The sequence below is a fragment of the Triturus cristatus genome, chromosome 12 (genome assembly GCF_964204655.1).
Source record: "Triturus cristatus chromosome 12, aTriCri1.1, whole genome shotgun sequence".
Classification (NCBI taxonomy): Eukaryota; Metazoa; Chordata; class Amphibia; order Caudata; family Salamandridae; genus Triturus; species Triturus cristatus.
Window position 1 is genome coordinate 712,816,979 of NC_140595.1, and position 21,785 is coordinate 712,838,763.

Here is a 21,785-nt window from a genome sequence, read left to right on the forward strand (position 1 = left end):
CAAGGCAGGTGTGTCCACCCTCAGGTTAGTACCACCCCATAACTGGGCTACCTGAAGTGGATATGACTTTTCAGAAGTGGCCATCTTGGTGATGGCAATGTTAGGATCTCTTGGACAGGGTTATGCCCACTTCCCCCTGGGAATGGTCATATAGGGGGTGTAGTGACCCCAGAGGTAAGCAGCACATTGGTACCACCCTACACTCCCCTAACACCCCTAAATTCAGTTTTTAGGCGAGTCCTGGCACCAGGAAACCAGATACTGACAACTTACAATAAAGAAGGACACCGAAGAGCCACAAAAGCAAAGGCTGAAGGATAGCAACTGACTTGGCACCAGCCCTGCGACCTTTCTGCTGTTCCCCATTGAATTGTGCCAAAGTCAACTCGTCCTGCAAGCCTAGGAGTCTGGCCTGTCTTCAGTAAAGACTCCAGGAACTCCTGTGAGGTAGTGGAGCTGCTCCCCTGCATCATACAGGCACCCCAATAAGCACCACAAGGACTTCAGACCCGCAAAAAAAAACACAACGCCAGGCATTACTGCACGGAGCCCCCCAGCCCAAGTTGAAGTGGGCCAACTGTGTATGAGTTGTTTCCCAGACCTCAAGAGAGACAGTCCACTTTGGATCCACCCCTCCTGAACTCTCCGAAGCCGCCTGCAGCCTCTGTGTGCCAGCCTGCCCTCTGCTTCCAGATGAATAAACCCAACACCTCAAAGACCCTCTGCACCCAGCTGCCCCAGCCCGAGGAGAAGAGGACCAACGGTGTCCCTATGTCCACTAACATGGCAAGACTCAAAACTGCTTTTTGGTTCAGCCCGACTGGCCTCCCAGTCTAAACCTGCAGCCTCTTTTCCTGCAGACCGATCTCTATTGACTAACATTGGGCACCCAACGCTGTTTTGCACCCGGCCGCTGGAGGTGACCTGCTGGTACTGCCTTGGACCTTGTCCCATATTCACCTTAAGTCCCTCAGATTGTTCGTGTAAGTCGCTGTAGTGTACCTGAATGCCGTACTTGCTCCCCCCCCCCACCCATAGGATAACACTGCAGCTTCAGAAAAATGCACTATCGACTGTTTAAATGCAAAAGTATTTCTCATGCAAAATATACTTACCTGATCATGTTGATTCTGGTGAATAAACATGTTTATAAAGGTATGTGTTATTGTTATAAATTGGTGTGGATCTCCTTATTGAGTCATGTGCATCATTTATTGACTATTTTGTGTGTTTGCCAATGTCTAACAATCATCTCTGATAAACCTAAGGCTGCTCGACCACACTACCCACTAGAAGAGCACCTTGGGATTGCTAGAGCAAGACCTGTCCACTCATAAGAGAATTCCTGAACTCTTTGCATGATAGACCTCATCTTGTTATGTTATGTTATGTTATGTTAATAAGAGCTTATAAAGCGCACGGTCACCGTAAGGTTTCATGGCGCTAATTGGCTGATATATATTGATCTTGGTATATCATATAAAGAGCTGGCTTCCTGCAGTTGTGTGATAGTAAAAAATGACATCCTCCAGCTTTCCTTCCAAGCTTCATGAACCCCAGCATCACTGCCTTACAATTCAATTTCTTTTTCTCTGACTGCAAAGTGAGAGGAGTTTGCAAACATTATTCTCACTGTTAAAAACCTTAAGCAGCAGAAGCCATAGCCTGGCATTTGACCTCTGCCTTTAAAGCACATAAAGTGTGACCAGATAAACACAGAATTTAAAAGCATTTTAATTTATTGCCTGGACTTTGGCGACTCACCAAAAATAAGCTTGCGACCCTGCCCACAGTTTTGGAAACACTGAGATATTGGCTATATTATTTCCTATAATGTATGGAATCACCATCGGCCACCTACCCAAGCCCTCATTAAATCTGTGCCTCTTGCTCATTCCATTCAAAGGTATGTTCTGGCTTCAGGTATTGTAAAAAAAATAAGGAATCTCTAGTGCGATAACACGTTCACCACTAAACAGTATGTCACTTCTCGCAAATATCTACTCTTAAGCCATGCAGTGTGTCAATATCAAAGCTACTTATGTGTTTTAGAATGTATGTGTGATATGTAGATACATTCCTTTCCCCTGAACTTAAAATCAACAGTGTAATGAATGAACATTTTACAGTAATGACTAGATTTTCAGGAATGGAATTTTAATAGAATCAGAAAAGGCAGTCTACCCTTTATTGGTTTACCAGATCAGAAATGTGAATCTACTACAAAGACATTATAGAGGATGTCTGAGGATCAGCTAGAGTTTCTAGCCTCCAGTCCATCGCCAGTTTCAAAGGATAACCTGCTCCAGCAGCTTTACTAGCAGGACTTCCACTTTATAAGACATTTGAGGATGTAATTTGCAAGGCGTTGACCGAAATGTACAAAGATGTAGTTACTAAATTTATAAGCACATGCAAGGACCATAGGGGGCAATGTCCAACCTACCAGGAAGTTCATCAGCAGAATCACTGATTTACAACTAACTTCTTGCCTCACGCTGTCAGTAGAAGCTTGTTTCTTAATCACCATGGCTGGCTCTCTGCACACCCGCAGTGAGGCCATCACTAGCCTTGAGACTAAGAAGTGTAAACGAGAAAACCAAGGCACCAATGCTCTTTACATCTATGCAACCAGGATATGGAACAACATCCCTGCATCCATAGGGACCACCCCAACATCACTCTAATGTAGGAATGAGTTGAAGACATACCTCTTTAATGAACACTACATCACAATGCAGTAACAATCCAAAATCCCCTATGTCTCCTATCACTCATTGTCTTTATGCTTGCCTTTGATCCTGTACAGCCCTCTGCTGCCATTTGGACTAGATGCGTTACAACAATGACTGGGGGAGAATGTATGCATTGTCAGCATTCCGTCCATCATTTGTTTGTTGTAACGCTTTTCGCCCTAAGTGGGATGGGTATTCCCAGACGTGGGACCCGTGCTCACTACGCCACTGGAGTCAAGCTATCCTGGCTGATGACGGCTGATAGCCAGAAACCGGTCCTAGGATGCTTGATTCCGGTCCAGGGAAGACATGGCTTGGCAGTTCGGGCTGGACTGTTCCCATGAGGCACAGGGTCAAGACTGATTTGCATATGGCCATGTCTGAACTGGGGTGGTGTAGTGGGCAAAAGAACGATGGATTTAACCCAGATCTCTTGACTGGGGGAGAATGTATGCATTGTCAGCATTCCGTCCATCATTTGTTTGTTGTAACGCTTTTCGCCCTAAGTGGAATGGGTATTCCCAGACGTGGGACCCGTGCTCACTACGCCACTGGAGTCAAGCTATCCTGGCTGATGACGGCTGATAGCCAGAAACCGGTCCTAGGATGCTTGATTCCGGTCCAGGGAAGACATGGCTTGGCAGTTCGGGCTGGACTGTTCCCATGAGGCACAGGGTCAAGACTGATTTGCATATGGCCATGTCTGAACTGGGGTGGTGTAGTGGGCAAAAGAACGATGGATTTAACCCAGATCTCTTGACTGGGGGAGAATGTATGCATTGTCAGCATTCCGTCCATCATTTGTTTGTTGTAACGCTTTTTGCCCTAAGTGGGATGGGTATTCCCAGACGTGGGACCCGTGCTCACTACGCCACTGGAGTCAAGCTATCCTGGCTGATGACGGCTGATAGCCAGAAACCGGTCCTAGGATGCTTGATTCCGGTCCAGGGAAGACATGGCTTGGCAGTTCGGGCTGGACTGTTCCCATGAGGCACAGGGTCAAGACTGATTTGCATATGGCCATGTCTGAACTGGGGTGGTGTAGTGGGCAAAAGAACGATGGATTTAACCCAGATCTCTTGACTGGGGGAGAATGTATGCATTGTCAGCATTCCGTCCATCATTTGTTTGTTGTAACGCTTTTCGCCCTAAGTGGGATGGGTATTCCCAGACGTGGGACCCGTGCTCACTACGCCACTGGAGTCAAGCTATCCTGGCTGATGACGGCTGATAGCCAGAAACCGGTCCTAGGATGCTTGATTCCGGTCCAGGGAAGACATGGCTTGGCAGTTTGGGCTGGACTGTTTCCATGAGGCACAGGGTCAAGACTGATTTGCATATGGCCATGTCTGAACTGGGGTGGTGTAGTGGGCAAAAGAACGATGGATTTAACCCAGATCTCTTGACTGGGGGAGAATGTATGCATTGTCAGCATTCCGTCCATCATTTGTTTGTTGTAACATTTGGACTAGATGTGCGCGATACAAAGCCACATACATACATTTAGTTGGTATGAATTCAAACCAGACATATGCAATTGGCTTTACTGTGGTTTTAACAGGGATTGAGAAAGAGGAGAGAGCAGTGGGGAAGCCATGTTTAGAAGGAGAAGGCACCGGTACTGCTTGCCACTATACCCCATGGTGCTCCCTATAACGAATACAGACTGCATACCAACAGCATGGACTCCAACCATGGATACCCCATTTCTCATGTAACCAAGCACCCAAAATCAAATCCCATACAATGAGGGTGGATCCAAAGGTGCAGACACAGCATAGATGTTTACATGGGTCTCTTAAAATGTACATAGGGAACATTTGTATGTAGTTTCCCCAATGGAAGTTCAGGGGTCTGTATATCACTATCATAATCTACTGCATATATGGGATAAAGGATCCCCTGCCATACAAAATAAGTATGTTGCAAGTCACCAAGGAGTTCCATAGCCATATAAAGTTATGGAACTCCAAGGTGAATTACAATATCCTTATCATGTATGCCAGGAGATCCTTTGTCCCATATAATACATGGTCACACATTCACCTTTACCACAAACCACTTAAATCCTTGATGCGTACCTCTTTCATATGAAAGAGCAAGCATGTTTGCAAACATCCCGTGTAAAATTAAACACATCACAAATCTATTAGATATTTGTTGCAAACAGATATTAGAAACCTATCAATACAAGTCAGTTTAAAAAAATAAAAATAAAAACTGCAGTATCTCGGAATGTGTAGAAACGTGCAGAAAGATTCTAGCTTTTCTCTAACTAAGGAGTGCAAAAAATAAACGTTCTCTCTACTTGTCATTGTAAGCTAGAAAAATAGAGCAGAAGAAAGCAAAGCAGCATCAACTTTTCATTGCTTTAACCAGCAGCTTCAATGACTCCATTCCTGACCTGCCTTTCACCTTGGCTGCTGGCTTTGGCAGCAGGCATTGTGATGTCAGGATTCGACTAAAAATAACGTAAATGTTCATGTTCTGGCGTCTTTTGTTTTTACAATCGGCGACTGTGTGCATCACATGTCGCTGATTATAAAGAAATTAGAGACTGCCATTTATACAGGGATTACCATATCCCATATACTATAAAATGTATAATGCCACAACCTGGTTATAGGAATGGTAGACATCCAAGTTAAAAGGAGTCTCACCCTGGGTTGAGCCCTTTCACTCATCAGATTCTAGCACTCTGCTGGGGGCACTTGTCAGGCGAATTTATAGGTGAGTCTCCTACACAAAACACACACGAATGAGGAAGTGAGGTGTATCCATACTGTGCAAGGTACTTTAAATCTTAAGTCTGGACACATAACCAGCTAGACGTGGCAGCCCGCTTAGCATTAAGTATGCATTGTGAGCCCAGGTATTCCAGCTGCATTAGAGGCCCAGGTATGATCATGTCTTCCACGCTACCTATGTTTGATCTGTGGGTCTTTTATTTAGTCAGTCAGTCTCTTCCCTTTCTCTGTGTGTCTGTCTGATGGGCATTCTCTTTCTCAATTTCAGTTTATTCTCATCCCTAATATGTATATCTCCCTATACCATTGTCTATGTCTTCCTGTTCCATTGTGTTTGTCTGAAAGTCTCGGTGTGAGTGTATTTCCTGACTTACAATCAGGGTGTTCTCTTTCCCAGAGTTGGTCTGTTCATCTTCAGAATCTAAGTGATTTGACACACCTTTATTGGTGGATTCCCTGTACTAGAATAGTGTCTGTATTAACACAGTATGACCAGGCTGCCCTGTATAGCTTTATTTCCTGTTTGAGGTTTGTTGTGTTCTTTGCCAAAGTGTGAGTGGGCCGCATGCCACCATCTAGATGTATTCCGTGTTCCAGAGTTAGAGTGTTCATTGTCACAAAGAAACTTTATTTCATGCCTCTTTCTAGCTCTATTCCTAAAACAAATTCTCCCTGTGAAGACTAAAGTGAGATTAACTCATTGCTTCTTCTCCTTAATCAGTACCTGCCTCCTGAATAGACGAGAGTGCTGGAGGGAGTTTATCTAGGACACTTTCATTTTTTTACCTGGTATTTCCTCAAGAATGTAGGGCTGGTGGGGGAACAAGGGTACTGGTGTTTGAGTACCTACGAGTTGGGTGAAAATACACATATGTTATTCAGCGCCAAGATACCTACGAGTGAACGTGCGCTTTACAAATACACATATTATGTTAAGTTATGTTATGATATGTTTGAAGGAACCAGCCCCCCACATTCCACATTGCAAACCCTATTGGCTTGGGAGGAAGGCTTTTGTTTTTGAGGCAACACTATAACCTTTTAAACCCCTGAGCTGTGTTACCATTTTTGAAAGGTTTTTGTATGAGCCTGTTAGGAAGTCAGATCACCCTTTGCTAGAAAGCTGGGCACAGGGGCACTGGAAGCAGATGTGCGACAGTTGCTGTAGCCCCCCCACAAAACCTAGCAGGAGCTCAGAAGTGGAATGAGCAATTAAAGGGCAGCAACGACAGAGGTCAAGGGTCATGCAATGTATTCTAACAAACAGGTCTTTATTTAACATTGAGATTGAAGTTTACTTTTCCTTTACTTAATTTTTTTTTTGTGAACCAAGTGAAAATCTTGCTGGGGCGCAGGGATTATGAAAGGAAAGGCTGCAGGGTGTCAAATGTTTTCTAATACAAGATACATTTTTAAAAACTTTTAGAATTTTACAAATGTTTTGAAATATATCAGCAGCAAGAAAAGTTCAAATGAGGCACATCGTTTTTTTGCAATTCTGAAGTGTGAGCAGCACAAATATTTTAATAGGATCAAAATAAACCAAGACATTTTACTTGGCAAATGGTAACTATGTGCAGAAATTCAATATTCACATGTTATCATTTGTGTGCAACATGGGTTTAGGAGAAAAGCGGCATGGCCAAGACACATTTAGGGGGCTTCTCAAGAGGCAAATGTAATTGAAATGTGCTCTTCGTAAAAGCCAGTACCCTTGCACCCCATGCTTTGGTCATATACTTGAGACAATGTGCTCCAAAATGCACCTCCAGAGGACATAAACTATCCGCCCACCATTCTCCTACCTCAGAGGCGTGGCTTATTAGTTACACTCTGTGTAACACTTGGATTTGTCAGAACCTTATGACTTTACTGATGCAACATCATGACAGCATCAGTGGTGGCCGCCGCAAAACTCAAGTGAGGGGTAAGTGAGGGGGGGACGGGGGGATTACGGAAATAATTATATATATTTCTTAAACTGACCTATTCTGACGCTGCAGACTGCCTCGGTGCTACTCTTCTCTCCTAATTGGGTCCCAGCCGTCCCTAGGACACCAGCACAGGCTCCCCACCCAATCCCGGCACTGCTATCAATAGCATGAGAGCAGCACCAGTATTGGTCTGAGCTGATTGGTTTGCCACTCAGAAAGTGGCTGGGAGCCTCTGCTGTTTCTTCAACCCGGCTGTACAACATAGCTAGTTTGGAGAAACTTAAGTGCTGATGGTTTGGCCACCCTAAGACTGCCAGCCAAACCATCCTGCACATTTACAGTGTGCACTACACCTGCACTGCTGGCTGTAACGACGGCCAAGCCCCGCCCTGCCTAGACTTGGCTGGTTCCATTGGGAAACAGGAATAATAAAATGATAAAACCAATTTATTATCATTTTATTATTCCCGTTTCCCTCAGCAGGCTCTCAGCAGGTGGGGCGACGCTCCTCCGCCATAGCAGAGGAGCTGCCGGTGATACAGCACCACCACTCTGAAAATCGTTTTAGCACCACTGGCAGTGTAGTATTTTCAATTGCATGCCTGCAGCTGCTGCTACACAGCCACGCTTTCTTCCGAAGAGGTTTGTTGGTGATTAAAGCCAGTGATAGTGCTCAAATTTCAGTAATTAATGTCACATTTTCTCATGCCATCTATGTTAAAAGCCACACAAACATTTGCTTTAATCTACGTCCCATATGATGTAATTTCTTGTGATGTCACTGTCGTACCATAGGTCATGTGATGACATTTCAGGTCATGTAATTTTGAGGTCTCGCCTATGCAGCGCGCATGCGCTGCTTAGGAGGGGACCTTTTGGAATCGATCAGCTTTTTCGCCCAAAAACGTGTACGCTTTGCATTGCTTTCAATTGCAACACGTGCACGTTTAGCGGTTCCCTTGCGGGAGCGAGCAGCGGCGCCATGTGTTAGCAATTATTGCGCTCGCTCCCGCAAGGTAAACGCTGAGTGTCCCTGCTCTCAGCCGCACTCCCCCATCCCTCCCACTTGTTTATTATTGTAGGCGGCCACTCCCCTTCCTGTATGCAACGCTCATTTGGTATAGGATTCCTTGCTCACTCTTGCTCATGAAACTATAGAGCAGCTCTTCCCTATGGATTTTATGGTAATGATATTGACAAAGTGTATAGCTCACAGATTAACTGTATTGTTTCTCTTACAGTTGCACTTACAATTTCTATTACAGAATTCTGTGGGATTCATTGTGTCAATCACTGAAGGAAGAAAGTCCAAGACAGCACTTAATTATGTGGTATTTCAGGTTTCCACTCTCCTCTCTGCAGCCGGAACACAGCCCCCCCGGGCTGGCATTCTAATTGACACTTTTGCGATCAAAATTGCCAACTCCCTCTTTCAGTGACTCAACTCTTGCTAAATACATGGCTACGCATTAGACCGTCAAAATTCATTCGAAAGGCTAAATTATTTTTGGGTGGTTATTTATAGTGACGGCAGATGTAGACTCGCTCCCTCCCCGTTTAACTTCTTTTCCCTTTTTTGGCTGCGTTCTGTTCCCCTGTAACCTGCCTGACATATCATTGGGTGATTATTTTCAGCAGGAGATTGCCATATAGAGTCGTGGTGGCTGTGGGGCCGAAAGACATGTAGGGCAGAGGAGAAGGTCGTCACACGCCAGGCATTGCTTGGGCATCTTTCTGAGGCGAGGCCTACTCACCCTACAGATGTGAGAGCCTGAAATGCGGCCACCTCAGGCCCGGCTCCTGGTCATGCATAGGCGCAAGCCTTACAGGAATTCTCGTATCTTCCTTGTAGGCCGGGCCTCGTGCGTGGTAGTCTGCCAGACTATAGTGAAAGGCAGTGGATACCAAGGGGGGATTTTCCGAGACTGGGGCAGTGGTTGTTTTTAAGTCCATTAAACCCCAGGGACGGGTCGTAGTGGTATTGCGGCTGCCCGGGATTCTGCAGCAGATATGCCGCTAAGCAATTGAACACCTGGAGGATTCTTGGGAAGCTCGGTTTAAGAAGCGATTTGTTTTCGGGTCCTGCAGCGTTTTCTCAGGAGTGCGGAGAGCACTCTAGGGAGTAGGTCTGCCCTTGACAGTGGGATCGTTGTTAGCCGGAAATCCGTTTAGTGTAAGAAGACGGCGAGGGAGGATGTAACACCCGCGCTTCAGCCATAAATAGAAGTGTGAATGTGTTCTGTGATACCTTTTCTTTCGGGACCACCCAGCCTACAGGGTAATAGGCGTGTCTATTCCTGAAAGGTATACAGCAATGGCATCGTTGTGTTTCTTGCTGTGGTCATATCTCGCCCAAGTGACTTGAAATGATACAATCATTGCATGCCTCCCATGACACTTCTCTGGCTTCCAGGAAAGGGAAGAGTGAATATCCATTCCCTTAGTCACCTCCACAAAGCGTTAAATGGATCATTGCTTAACTACGATTTTCATCCCATATTTTCCACCCTCTGTAGCAGGTCAGTTGCAATAAAGTTGGTATTGGGACTCTCAGTGTGCCAGGGTCCTACCTCTCGGATTCACTGCCATGAACCCACGGCTTGAAACTGCCTTTCTTAAGGTGGGTAGAACGCTAAAAACCCATTTAATGACAAGACCGAGTTAGCCAGACCCCCTTATGTGGCTCCTTTTCAATCGCTTGCCTTGTACCTGGACTGTAGGTTAGATGCCTAAAACCAGCTGCTGTCTACACCTCAAGTGACACGACTCTTCTAGAAGGCTTAACCATCTATGTTGGCATTTGAGAATAATGGATTCTGTCAGGCAATTATATTCCATTGGTGAGTGCCTACTGTCAGTCTTGAAGTGATCATTCTGCGATATGTGTATTGCACTCTCTGTGCTTCGAGACTGCCATATGGGGGGTGGTTTGTGGGGCTTTACAAAAAAAACAAGTAAATAATGTTGAAGTGTTTTGTTATCCAGCAACAGTAAAAACGCCTTTACTCAAATGTCCAGTGACACAAGATCTACCCTTTCTGAACTGAATTTGTTTGAAGGATATATTGAAGATTGATGATTGTGATCTCTGAAATGTGATCATTTTGTGGCCCTTGGTAATGCTTCGATCTACACTCTTTGAGAAGGAAAAGTAGAAATGATCCCTCCATCTCTTGCCTTTCGGAGTGGTATTTCAGCGTCCTTGAGTCCGGCTCCAAAAGGCTGTGTTACTGAGGAGTGAACTGTGTGGAGAGCCCATGCCTGATTGTTGGAGCGTTCTTCAAGTAATTCCAGTGTCTCCAGCAGCTTGTGGGGCAAGTTATGTCTTCCTGAAGGCCAGGGTTGTAGTCGCTGGCAAGTGATACATTTGACACACTTTTCTCGGTCATCAACTAAATACCAGTATGGTACAAGCAGCCTTTTCTCGCCCCCATGACCATGCCAGCCTTCTCGCATTTAGCATAGTTGACTTTCGTTGGCTGCGGCAATCCTGGGGTATCTCCTATGCCATCCCATCTGATAGGTCTCGCGTGCCACAGCTACTCATGTTCTTTGAACTCCAGTAGTTTTCCAGTATTTCTTTCCCAACTTGATAGGGAAGGTGACACAGTGAGAAAGTCCTGCTTCCATTAAAGACCTTATAAATTTCATCATTCAGAAAAATGCGTGCTTATACTTCACATTCGGATAAAGAAATGTCAGTCTTCAAACGAGTGCCGTAATATTGATGTGGTGAGGTTTTGTTTCTCTTGGCTTCTTTGATGCTTTTGTGTTAAAACCGTGAGGTCACAACCGCCCAACAGGCTTTCTCAGTCGTTGTGGTGTACCATGTTATCAACTCTAATACGCAGACAGAGGGAGAACAAGCATTTGCAATGCAATAGGTCTCGCATTTGCCAGAGTTTAAGCTATTGGCCTTGTAACGACAATGCCTTTTATTTATTTGTTTTCAAAACCCACACATAAATAAAACGCATTGTAATTTACAATGCCAATAGCTCAAACTCTAGCAAATGCGAGACCTATTGCATTGCAAACGCTTGTTATGTCAATTGGTGGTTTTAAGTCTGAAAAAACTCTACCTCCTATTGGTCACAGAATGTTGGCAAGCATGGCCAAAGAGGTATTTTCTAGAAAGCCAGGTTTCTAGGCTTGAATTGTGGCAGCCTGTGTTCCTAATCTAGCAAGGACCAGATTGTCCTACCTTGGTTTTCACGAACTGACGTTTGACGCTGAATAATTTCTGGCATGGCTTGCGCTGCAACAAATAATAAATACAAACAGAGTACATGATCTCTCTAGGCAGGACCCTGCAGTGTGGTCTGTGAACTGGTGGTCAATTGACCTCCCAGGCCATTGACCACTACCTGGGATTCTGGGAAGGTAATGACAGAAAAAGTGGCTGGACAAGAAGGAGATGTAAGGACAGTCTTGGTGCTGCATGGGTGAAGATCAGCTTTCCCATATATAGAATAATATGTTGCAGAGAAGACTCCTACTGCCTACAATTAAGGTTCACTGGCAGACAGCTGCTTGCCTCCTGTGTTCATTTCCCTCACGGGGGTATGCTGTGTCCCACATCCCCAGAAAACGTCTGCAGAGAGATGATCAGGAGAGCAGAGGGCAGTTTTGTTTGGGTTGCCCCCGTCCAGTGGTGTAGCAAGGGTGTCCTAATGCAAGCGAGGGAAAGAGGCTCCTATGTCCTCAGAACTGAGTGTAAAATATCACCAAATAGGTGTTCGGTGGGCCCCTCACACAGCTGGGCCCTGGTGCCAATGCACCCTCTGCACTCCTGATAGCCATGTTCCTTCTGTGTCCTTTGAGAAATGGTGAGCTCCTGCTGTTACATATGCAGAACCGTGCAGACCGACTGACAATAATATTTGATATAATTTCATCTTGATATATAGCCCTGTGCGAATGTCTCATTGCAACTGCTGCAGTTTTGGTTAAGGCCTGTGTCTAAAACCAATAAAGATATTACAAAAAAGGAAACAGATAATTGTAATTAATTTAAGGAAAGGAGTGCGTATGAAAGAGCAGTTATCGGTAAATAGAGACAACTCCTGTAAAATTCACATAGGCCCTATTTTCTGCTATTTACATGTCATTAATCTTCATACTTGTCAGCACTCCTGGTGCAGAACCACCGGTAGAAGTCATTAACTCTCATTACAGTGCGGGGTACCACAGACAGAGTCCTTGTGGAGTGCTCATTTTGAATAACATGCCAAGCCTTATTGCTCTGCAAAAGCTGTCCTGCTTAAATTGTCAGTGCCATTTTCACTCTTTGAATCTGACTTTGAGATCAGTTTAGCTGTTTCATCATCTTCACGTTTTCCCCAAAAAGCTTGTAAAAATGCATGAATTAATACAGGGCCTTTTGGTCAGCGGTCATCACCCGAAGGCCTATTTAAGTGTCGTTCACTTTTGACTTCCACCCACCACTGCACACAACACGTGGTAACGAGTCAGTCCATTTCATCTATTGGCTTTCCTCCAGCAAGTCTGACCTCTGATACATAAAGGACCGCCTGAAAAAGAGAGCATTTCACTTCCAGGACTACTGGGTCATCTTTTTGATTGTAATTTTGCTTACTGGGAATGTTTTAAAAACCTCACACATCAAAACACATACATTGGTGGTGGTATCTATGAGCATTCCAATGCCTAATTCCACAGACAGAACATGGTTAATCAAATTCGAAAAAACTTATAGTGCCCTCCTAGTCATGTAGTCTCTGTGGCGCAATCGGTTAGCGCGTTCGGCTGTTAACCGAAAGGTTGGTGGTTCAAGCCCACCCAGGGACGAATATTATTTTTTGGTATGCTATACCAACGTAACATACACTTTTACATGACAACTGGGTGCTGACAAGTTATTTTACTTCCACTCATCAATCTATAAAACGTCACTAACACAGCACAATGCTGCTCGCATGTTTGCGAGCCCTTTATAGTGTGTCTTCTTCCAAAGCCTGTATTCGTCGTTCCCATCGCGAGCAGGCGTGAACGGGGCAGAGCACAGCGACACCTACAGGCCGACCTGATGAAATAGCGTTAGAAGGTGTGTGGAATTGTTCAATTTCATGCGAGACCAGCGTTAGATAGTTTTGGAAATATTTCAATCGATGTGAGACTCGAATCTTTCAGAGGAAATTACTGGTATCTCGAGCACTAAACGCAGCCGCCTGCGCTTTTTTAAACCCCTGCCTCAGCTTGGAGCCAGAACGTGAAAAGATCCTCGTAGTGGGGACCACGGGGTTCGCGCCAGAAATATTGTGCTTAGTGAGCATAAAACATTTAAAAGGGAAATCAGGGAATTTTATTAGAAGAAAATGTAAAGCTGCGTGGTTCTAACTGTAAAAAGCTAAATAGCAGAGGATGGTTTCGATCCATCGACCTCTGGGTTATGGGCCCAGCACGCTTCCGCTGCGCCACTCTGCTGTTAGGTTACACCGTGCACACGTCTTTTATCGTGGTTATAAGTGGTGAATCTAGTTTCTATTTTTATATTTTTGTGATAATACAGATCGAGGCACAACTAGAGCCAAATTTCGGGGGGGGGGGGGGCTGAATCTTTTAAGCCATAGGCAAAGTGGAACTGCAGGGGCTCTTAGAAGGGGTGAAACAACAGCGAGGCCTCATTAACATGCAAGTGGTCTTTTAAAGACCTGTGAAGTGCTCAGGTGCGGCTGTGTGTACGCCAGGAAGCTGTCTCATCCCTGGCTGCCACACACGAGGGGAGGGGGGGCTGAAGCCCTTTGAGTCCAATGGGTGTTGAGCGCCTGAATACAGACATGCAACAAAACAGAAGTGAAGGCACCTAAAGACAATTAAAAGTAGTAGTTCACTTCACACTGCTGCTTAAGTTTACTGAGTAACACAGAAAGCGAGAAGCGGCCCTTTGTAATAAAAGTAAAAGGCACCTTCAAGTTCCTTAACAATTTTCCCTTTACCAGACCTCTCCAAGTTCCCAGGTTCACAGGTGAGTAACTGACCCAGTGCAGTTTTCAATATTGCAAACTGGGATTTCTATTCTCGTTTATGCCATTATAACATTATAAAGAAAAAGAACAGATGATGGGCAGAATGCTGAGCCAATCAAACATTCTCCCTCAGTCACAGGTCTGGGTTAAATCAAGCACTTTTTTTGCACTCCACGCCATTCCAGTTTAGACCCAGACATATGCAAATCAGTCTTGACCCAGCTCTCCCTGGGAACAATCCAGTGAGATCTGCCAGTCCTTATTGTGTTTGCATTGTTCGTCCTAAGTTGGCAGGGTATGCCCAGATGTTGACCCCTTGCTCACTTTTCCACTGGATTCAAGCGAGCCTGCCTGGTGAGGGGTGTTACACCAAAATTGGTTTTTGGATGCTTGTTTCCAATCCAGGGAAGACCTGGCTTGGTAGTTTAACTGGGCTGTTACCACGACAAACAGGTTTAAGTCTGATTTGCATATGGGTGGGTCTGAATTGGGGTAGTGAAGTGAGCAATGATGGATTTAATGCAAACTCCTTCCATCATCTTATTGTGTTTGCATTATAAAATCTTGTGTTTGCGTTATAAATACCATATACATATAAATTCATATAAAATCAGATCTGTAAGTACCAGAACACAAAGCAAAAATCCAGGCAGGATGCACTACGCACACATTCAACCAGAAACTTGGGAGCTCTGCTTTACTATTAGGCAATCATTCGCTCTGCCTTTTGTTTTGCTTCCCAGGCTGTTCACACATAGTCTACCACTTTCTTCTAATTCCTTTACATAAGAATAACCCAGAAAACTTTGGTCGTACTAATAATCCTATAACAGTGATTCTTAACTTGTGGTACGGGGACACTTGGTGGTCTGTGTAGGTCACCCAGGGGGTCCGCAACTGCTTAGACAATTAAATCATGCTAGCAGATTATTAAATTGTATATACATAACGAGGTAACATTGAAAACTGAAAGTGTTAAATAATTCTGCAAATTTGAAGGCATTTGAAATTGGAGGCTACAAATTAAGTTAGTATCCTCAGATTGAGTCATGGGAGCAGTGCAAATGCATCAGTTAGATTATAATATGAATAATGAGTGGCCGCAAATGAATTTAGATTTCTTAAAAGTTGTTTGTGAATTAAATTAAATATTTCATTATTTGTGTATTTGTTTCATGAAAGCTAGTTTCTTTTTTTTGTATATTATTTTCCAGTCCAAATGCTCGACAATACTTAAGCCGGGGTCCCCAGTTTCCAGTAATGACTCAGTTGGGGTCCCTGATTTCAAATAATGATGCAGTGGGGGTCCCCAGGTTCCAGTAATGATTAAGTGGGGTCGAGAGGAGTCAAAAGGTTAAGAAACACTGTCCTAAAGTAATTACGGCTGTTGCTCTTGTACGTGATATGTATTCCCAGGTACATTCCCGTACTTGCACCTAAATGGTTCATGAAATCTCATGTCCTTGCTATGAGAGGCACAGGAATGGTCATTGGTCTGGACCATCACTCTGTCCCTTCCATACCTATGGACCACTCTGTTGGAGCAAGACTGAAACTGAGTAATGATCTGTATCTTGTACAGAATATGGCAGCTCACTTATTCTTGGTTGTTTGGGTGAGTGAGTCTTCTGAAACTTAAATAGTGATTCAGCCAACACAGTGGAGAAGGTTAAGGGGCACCGGGGTCCATGGGTATCATGGGTCCACTGCACCCAATCATGGCTGTCTCTGACTTTCCAGCTGGAGGACTTGGGACCCATTTTCCTCAATTGTGACAAGGCCCACTGCACTCTTGCTATGCCACTGAGCTTGTTCATGGCTTGGACAAGCAGTCTCGTGGAATACAGTACAATAAACAATATCCAGCGTGTGCACTAGCCACTTCAAAATGAAAGTAAACTTTAATATAGCACAAATTCCGTAACCAGCCCTGCCGCGTATTGCTCCTTCAGAATGGTAAACCTTAAAGGAGTTCAATACCGTGCTTCCAACAGAGACAGAGAAAAAACTTGTAGGTAACTCCCTCCCCAAGAAAATCTCCCAATATTGAGGACGTGACGTCCTGGCATGTGAGATCCCACCATAGTGCACTTACTTGGAAAAAACAGTGGGAGTGTCCCATCAGAAGTAGAGATGTGCGACATTCGCAGAATTTGCTTTTGGATAATTGAGCAAGATTTTGGCAAAATTATGCAAAATTAAGTGAAACTAAAAACAATATGAAACTAGCAATTGGCCCTGTATTTTAGCATGAATTGAATTTTTCATGTCCAAAAGTGACGCAAGGATGCATTTAATGCTTAAAAAAATTGCAAGAAAAAAGTTCAGCAAACAACAGCTGCTTGCGTTCTGCTGTTCGCCTTGTTACCATGCGTTTCTGGTAAAGGTGCATTCATGCTAAATTGTACTGCAAACAGGGCATAATTACGTGATGTGGTGTAATGGCATAATTTCAGGAGTATCACGTAACAAAAGCAACACAAAATTACCTAAATTATGCCGGTGTAGAGCAAATTTAACCTGGGCATAATGAGAAGCACAAGAAAGTAGATACACAAAATTAAACCCTGTGGCAGTAGCGGCCCGTGGAGGAAGTGCCGCTGGGCGGAGGGGCGGGGAAGGGGCAGGGTGGGGTGTAGTAAACTCTGGCTCACAGCCTACCCGAGTAATGCAAATAAATAAATAAATAAAACGAATTTCATTGCGCGCGCTGAAACACCAAATGCCTAGATTTGTCATGGTGTCGGGCCTATGGGGGGGTAAATCCCTTAATATAACCTCACTATATGTGCCTCCCAGACTACACTCCACGACACTGGCTTTGCTCGGCTCCCACATATTGAATCTGCCCGAGGGTGACTTACTCCTGGGTGGGCATAGTAACGCAGCCCTTGATGGAGACCTAGATAGGCAGCCACCTAGCTGGGGCGAAGCGATAGGAAAGATGCTATGGGATTTCATCGGGGCACTGGGTCAGATAGATGCCTGGCGGGTGAGTCACCCTGCGACTAGACACTACACTTTCATCTCTGGAGTCCGCGGTAGTATGTCCCGAATCGACTATATCTTCTGCAAAGCCACTGAGCTCACCAGGTTCAGGGAGGTCTCTTTTCTTCCCAGGGGCATTTCTGATCATTCCCTGTTGGTAGCGCTCTATGGCAGTGTCCCTTCCCCCACACATCACAAAATGGTTCTCAACCCTTGGTACCTTAAGGTGATGGTAATTAGAGATAAACTTACCGAAACAACCACCCAGTACTTTCTTGAAAACGAGGGGTCGGTAGATTCCGACACCGTATTGTGGGAAGCATACAAGACTGTGGTGAGAGGTAGTTGGGTGGCAGCAATAATGGGTCATAGGACAGAGAAGAGGAAGTACTTACACACGATAGAGGGTGAGATTGCCCTCCTCGAGGGGGAACTTGTGGCGTCGAGCACTCCAGACACCAAACACAATTTGCTCATGAAACAACAGGAGTAGAGAAATATTGCTGAAGATGCAGCGAGGGCCCAGATATTGGCGACAAGGTGAGCAAATTAGTAGCCTGGCTAGACAAAAGGGACATTGCCAATAGATAAATGGCTGAGATTGTAGGCCAGGATGGTATGAGAATCAGCAACAGAGCTGGGATTGCAGAGGCGTTCGCTGATCACTTCAAACAGGTCTATACCTCCAGTCAGGCTTACACCCACGCAGGAGCGAAAGAACTACTAGACACCCTGGGACTCCCTGTACTTGATCCTCAAGATGTAGAGGACTTGTACTCTGTCTCAACCAGGGCCGGACTGGGAGCCAAAACCGGCCCTGGCAAAGTGCTCGGCCGGCCCCTCGGGGCTTGGGGGTGCGGCGGAGCTCTTTACCAGGGCCGGTTTTCGGCCGATTTTGTTACAGGTCCGATTTTGCAGCTATGCTGCAAAAACGGCCCTGTAACAAAAACGGCCTCCAGGGGCCCAAAACCGGCCCCCACACCTTCGGCGCACCGGGGGATTGCCCGGTGCCCGCTACGGCCAGTCCGTCCCTGGTCTCGACCAACGAAGAGGTGTCGTAGGCGATCAGCACACTACAGTCCGGAAAAGCCATGGGCCCCACTGGCCTCCCTATTGAGCTCTATAAAACAAACGCCACCACGATTGCCCCATACCTCATATGAATGTACGAGGAAAGTGTGCACAAGGTGGTTCTGCCCGCAACACAGAGACTGGCCAACAGAGAGCGCTGTGGCTTGTACAGGCCTATCTCCCTCCTAGACCCAGAAGTTAAAATTCTAGCCAAAATCTTGGCACGCTGCCTCTCACCGCATCTACATACACTGATCCACCTGGCCAAGTCCGGTTTTATGCCGGCCAGAAACACCGCTCTGAACCTTCGATGCCTCCAAGGGGTTCTGGGCAGGGCGGCTACAATTCGAGAAGATGCCATGATTATGTCTCTGGACGCCATGATGGCGTTCAATATGATCGAGTGGCCCTTTTTATTTGCCGCACATGGAAGATATGGGTTCGGGAAGAGGTTTTTATCCTGGGTGTGCCTTCTTTATTCGGAGCCGTTAGCCTGCATTACAGTTAATGGGGGTCATTCGGCAACATTCATACTGCAGAAGGGAACGAGGCAGGGATGTCCCCTTTCCCCCTTGCTCTTTGCTTTGGCCCTGGTCCTAGAGCCCCTGGCAATATGGATCAGGGGTGACCCCGTATTAGGGGCCTCAATTGGTCAGCGGATGGGATGGATAAAATCTCCCTTTACGCTGACGACATTCTGCTTTACTTGGCCAGACCCTACTTTTCCATTCATCGTGTCCCACATATATTTGCTCTTTTTCGGAAGTACTCTGGTTATATCATTAACTGGGATAAGTCTCTTGTTTATGTTCTAAGCGGGGCCCGCCCAACCCTGCCTAGGGACTACGGGGCTAAAATAGTTACAGATGGATTTTAATATTTGGGAATCTATGCCATGACCAACCCCGCAGTTTTTTATGACCATAATTTGGCTCCTCCATTGCGCCACTTTCAGGTTGACGTCCAACATTGGAAAACCCTGCCCCTTACCTTAAGGGGCAGAGTCGCCCATTATAAAATGATGGCGCTCCCCGCTTTGTCTATGCCCTGCAGAACACACCTTATTTGGTCCCAGCACAATATTTCATTACCATTGAAGCGGAGGTACGCTCTTTGCTTTGGAATAATTGTCCCCCCGAATGGCATTGTCTAAACTTATGAAAAGCTGGTTTGATGGAGGTATCGCCCTGCCCGCAATCAAAAGCTATTATTAAGCCTCCCAGCTGGTGGTCGTTAATCACTGGGTGCATCGACCAGGGACAGACCCTGCTTATATGATGGATAGACATAACATGCTCCCCGGCAATTATCCCAGGGCAATCTATGGAGGAAGGAACCAGGCACCTAAATACACCCCGACTTCTACCACAATTGCCATATGGCACGCTGCAACAACCGCGTTGGGGTGGAAGGCTAGAATTACACAAGTTACTCCTTTGCTTGACACACACCAACTGGGTATGTTGTCGAAGCATCCTGGCTTCGACAAGTGGGACATGATAGGCCTCTCAAGGGTTGGAGATCTGTGGGAGAGGGACAGGGTGGTTCCTTTCAGCGATCTCCAACGAAATGACCAATTACAGAGCGGAAAACCCTTTCTGGGAGTGGACTTGGTGTTTTGAAAGTGCTCCCGCCAAGCAAGAGCAAACACAGGTTTCCCTGCCTGCACTGCTGCGGCCAAGGAAACCGCTATGTCCCGGTGGTGGGATGCCTGGTACATAGCATCTGAGTTAGCCCCAGGGTATGGGGTCCCTGGGGCTATTAAAGGCTCAGGGAGGTAGGCCACGTGACCCACCTCTTTTCAAGTAATTGGCCCCGGGAGTGGGCTCCTCTGGGCCTCTTGAAGCTCTGGGAGGAAGGCTGTGTGGCAGGCCTCCTCATATAAGCTACATTCTGGTGGCTTGGTGAGGGAAACATGTGTCCCTCCTCTCCATACAAACTGTTTTCAGTCTCGGTGTTGGGCTCCCTGAGGCCTCTCACAGCTTGGCGAGGAGGAATGCAAGGAATTACTAATTTTATTCAATTTTGGCCCTGGGGGTAGGCTCCCTGGGGCTGACATATTCGGCGGGGGTGCACATAGCGCCCCTCCCCATATAAACACATTTTAGCCCCAGGGGTGGGCTCCCTTGGGCCTTTGGAGGCTCAGGAAGGAAGGCTGTGCTGTCACCTCCCCTTTTTCACAAATTTCAGTCCCAGGGGTGGGCTCTCTGGGTCTCCTGGAGGCTCAAGGGGCCACACAGCCCCTCCCATATATAAAATCAGCCCCAGGGGTAGGCTTCCAGGGGCATAAGATATGAGAATCAGGATTTGTACATTTATTAGAAGAAGGTGAGAGGCAGACATTTCATTTGATGCTGTCAGGGCTTCTGCTTTAACCTGTGAAGCCTTGATGGTGGCACGTTGTAATTTATTTCTAAAGAATGGAATACTGATACTACTCAAAAAGCTAGGGCACTTGGGATGCCATTCGAGAGTAAAAGCTTGTTTTGGTCTTCATTGGAGGAGAAACTGCAGAAGATTATTAAAGAAAGGAAGCATCCATTCTCATTTAGGAAACAGCACTATCAGGGAACTGGCTGTTTCTCTGCTGCTCCATTTTTTTTCAAGAGCAAAAATCCCTTTCGGGAGCCATCAAGAAGGCAGAATTTTGAAAGAAAGCAGTCAAAACCAATCCAGAAGTATTCAAAGAAGTAGGAAACAGATTGGGAGTATCAAAGAAAAGTGTTCCTAACTATGCGGGGGCCCAGGAAATGGTTAGGCAGGATTGGCAGTTTGGGGGAAGAATCTGCTCTTTCCTGGATACCTGGATTCTCAATATTGTGAAGCATGGGTATCAAATAAAGTTCCCTTCTGCACCCAAGGAAACAAGCACAATTTCTACTCCAGTACCTCAGTCTCCAGAGAAGAAGCTTGCTATATTGGAGAGAATACAAGCACTGCAGAAAAAGAGGGCAATTGTTCCAGCACCTCCATCCCAGAAAGGCCAGGGGGGTGTACTCATTTTGTTTTCTGGTTCCCAAGGTTTCAGGTGGATTTTGCTTAGTGACAGACCTGAAACTCTTGACCAAATTTGTAAAGAAAATTCTGTTCAAAATGGAACTGTTGCAGAGAATCATCTCCTTGATTCAAAAAGATCATTATATGGTCACATTCGATTTGACGGGTGCTGATCTTCATGTGCCTATGGTGGTGTGTCAAAAAAAGTTCCTCTGGTTTTGCTTCCAAAACAGGCATTGGCAGTTCCGGGTACTGCCCTTTGGCCTTCGCTCAGCCCCAAGGGTGTTCACAAAGGTGGTGGCACCACTGGTGGCCTCTCTGCAC

At 45.7% G+C, this 21,785-nt stretch overlaps 1 non-coding gene across 1 annotated transcript; it reads left to right on the forward strand.

Moving 5' to 3' along the window:
• The first annotated feature begins 13,153 nt into the window (after positions 1–13,153).
• On the forward strand, positions 13,154–13,227 carry TRNAN-GUU (transfer RNA asparagine (anticodon GUU)). Its single transcript has one exon. It is a non-coding gene; the product is annotated as a tRNA-Asn (tRNA).
• Positions 13,228–21,785: the final 8,558 nt, after the last annotated feature.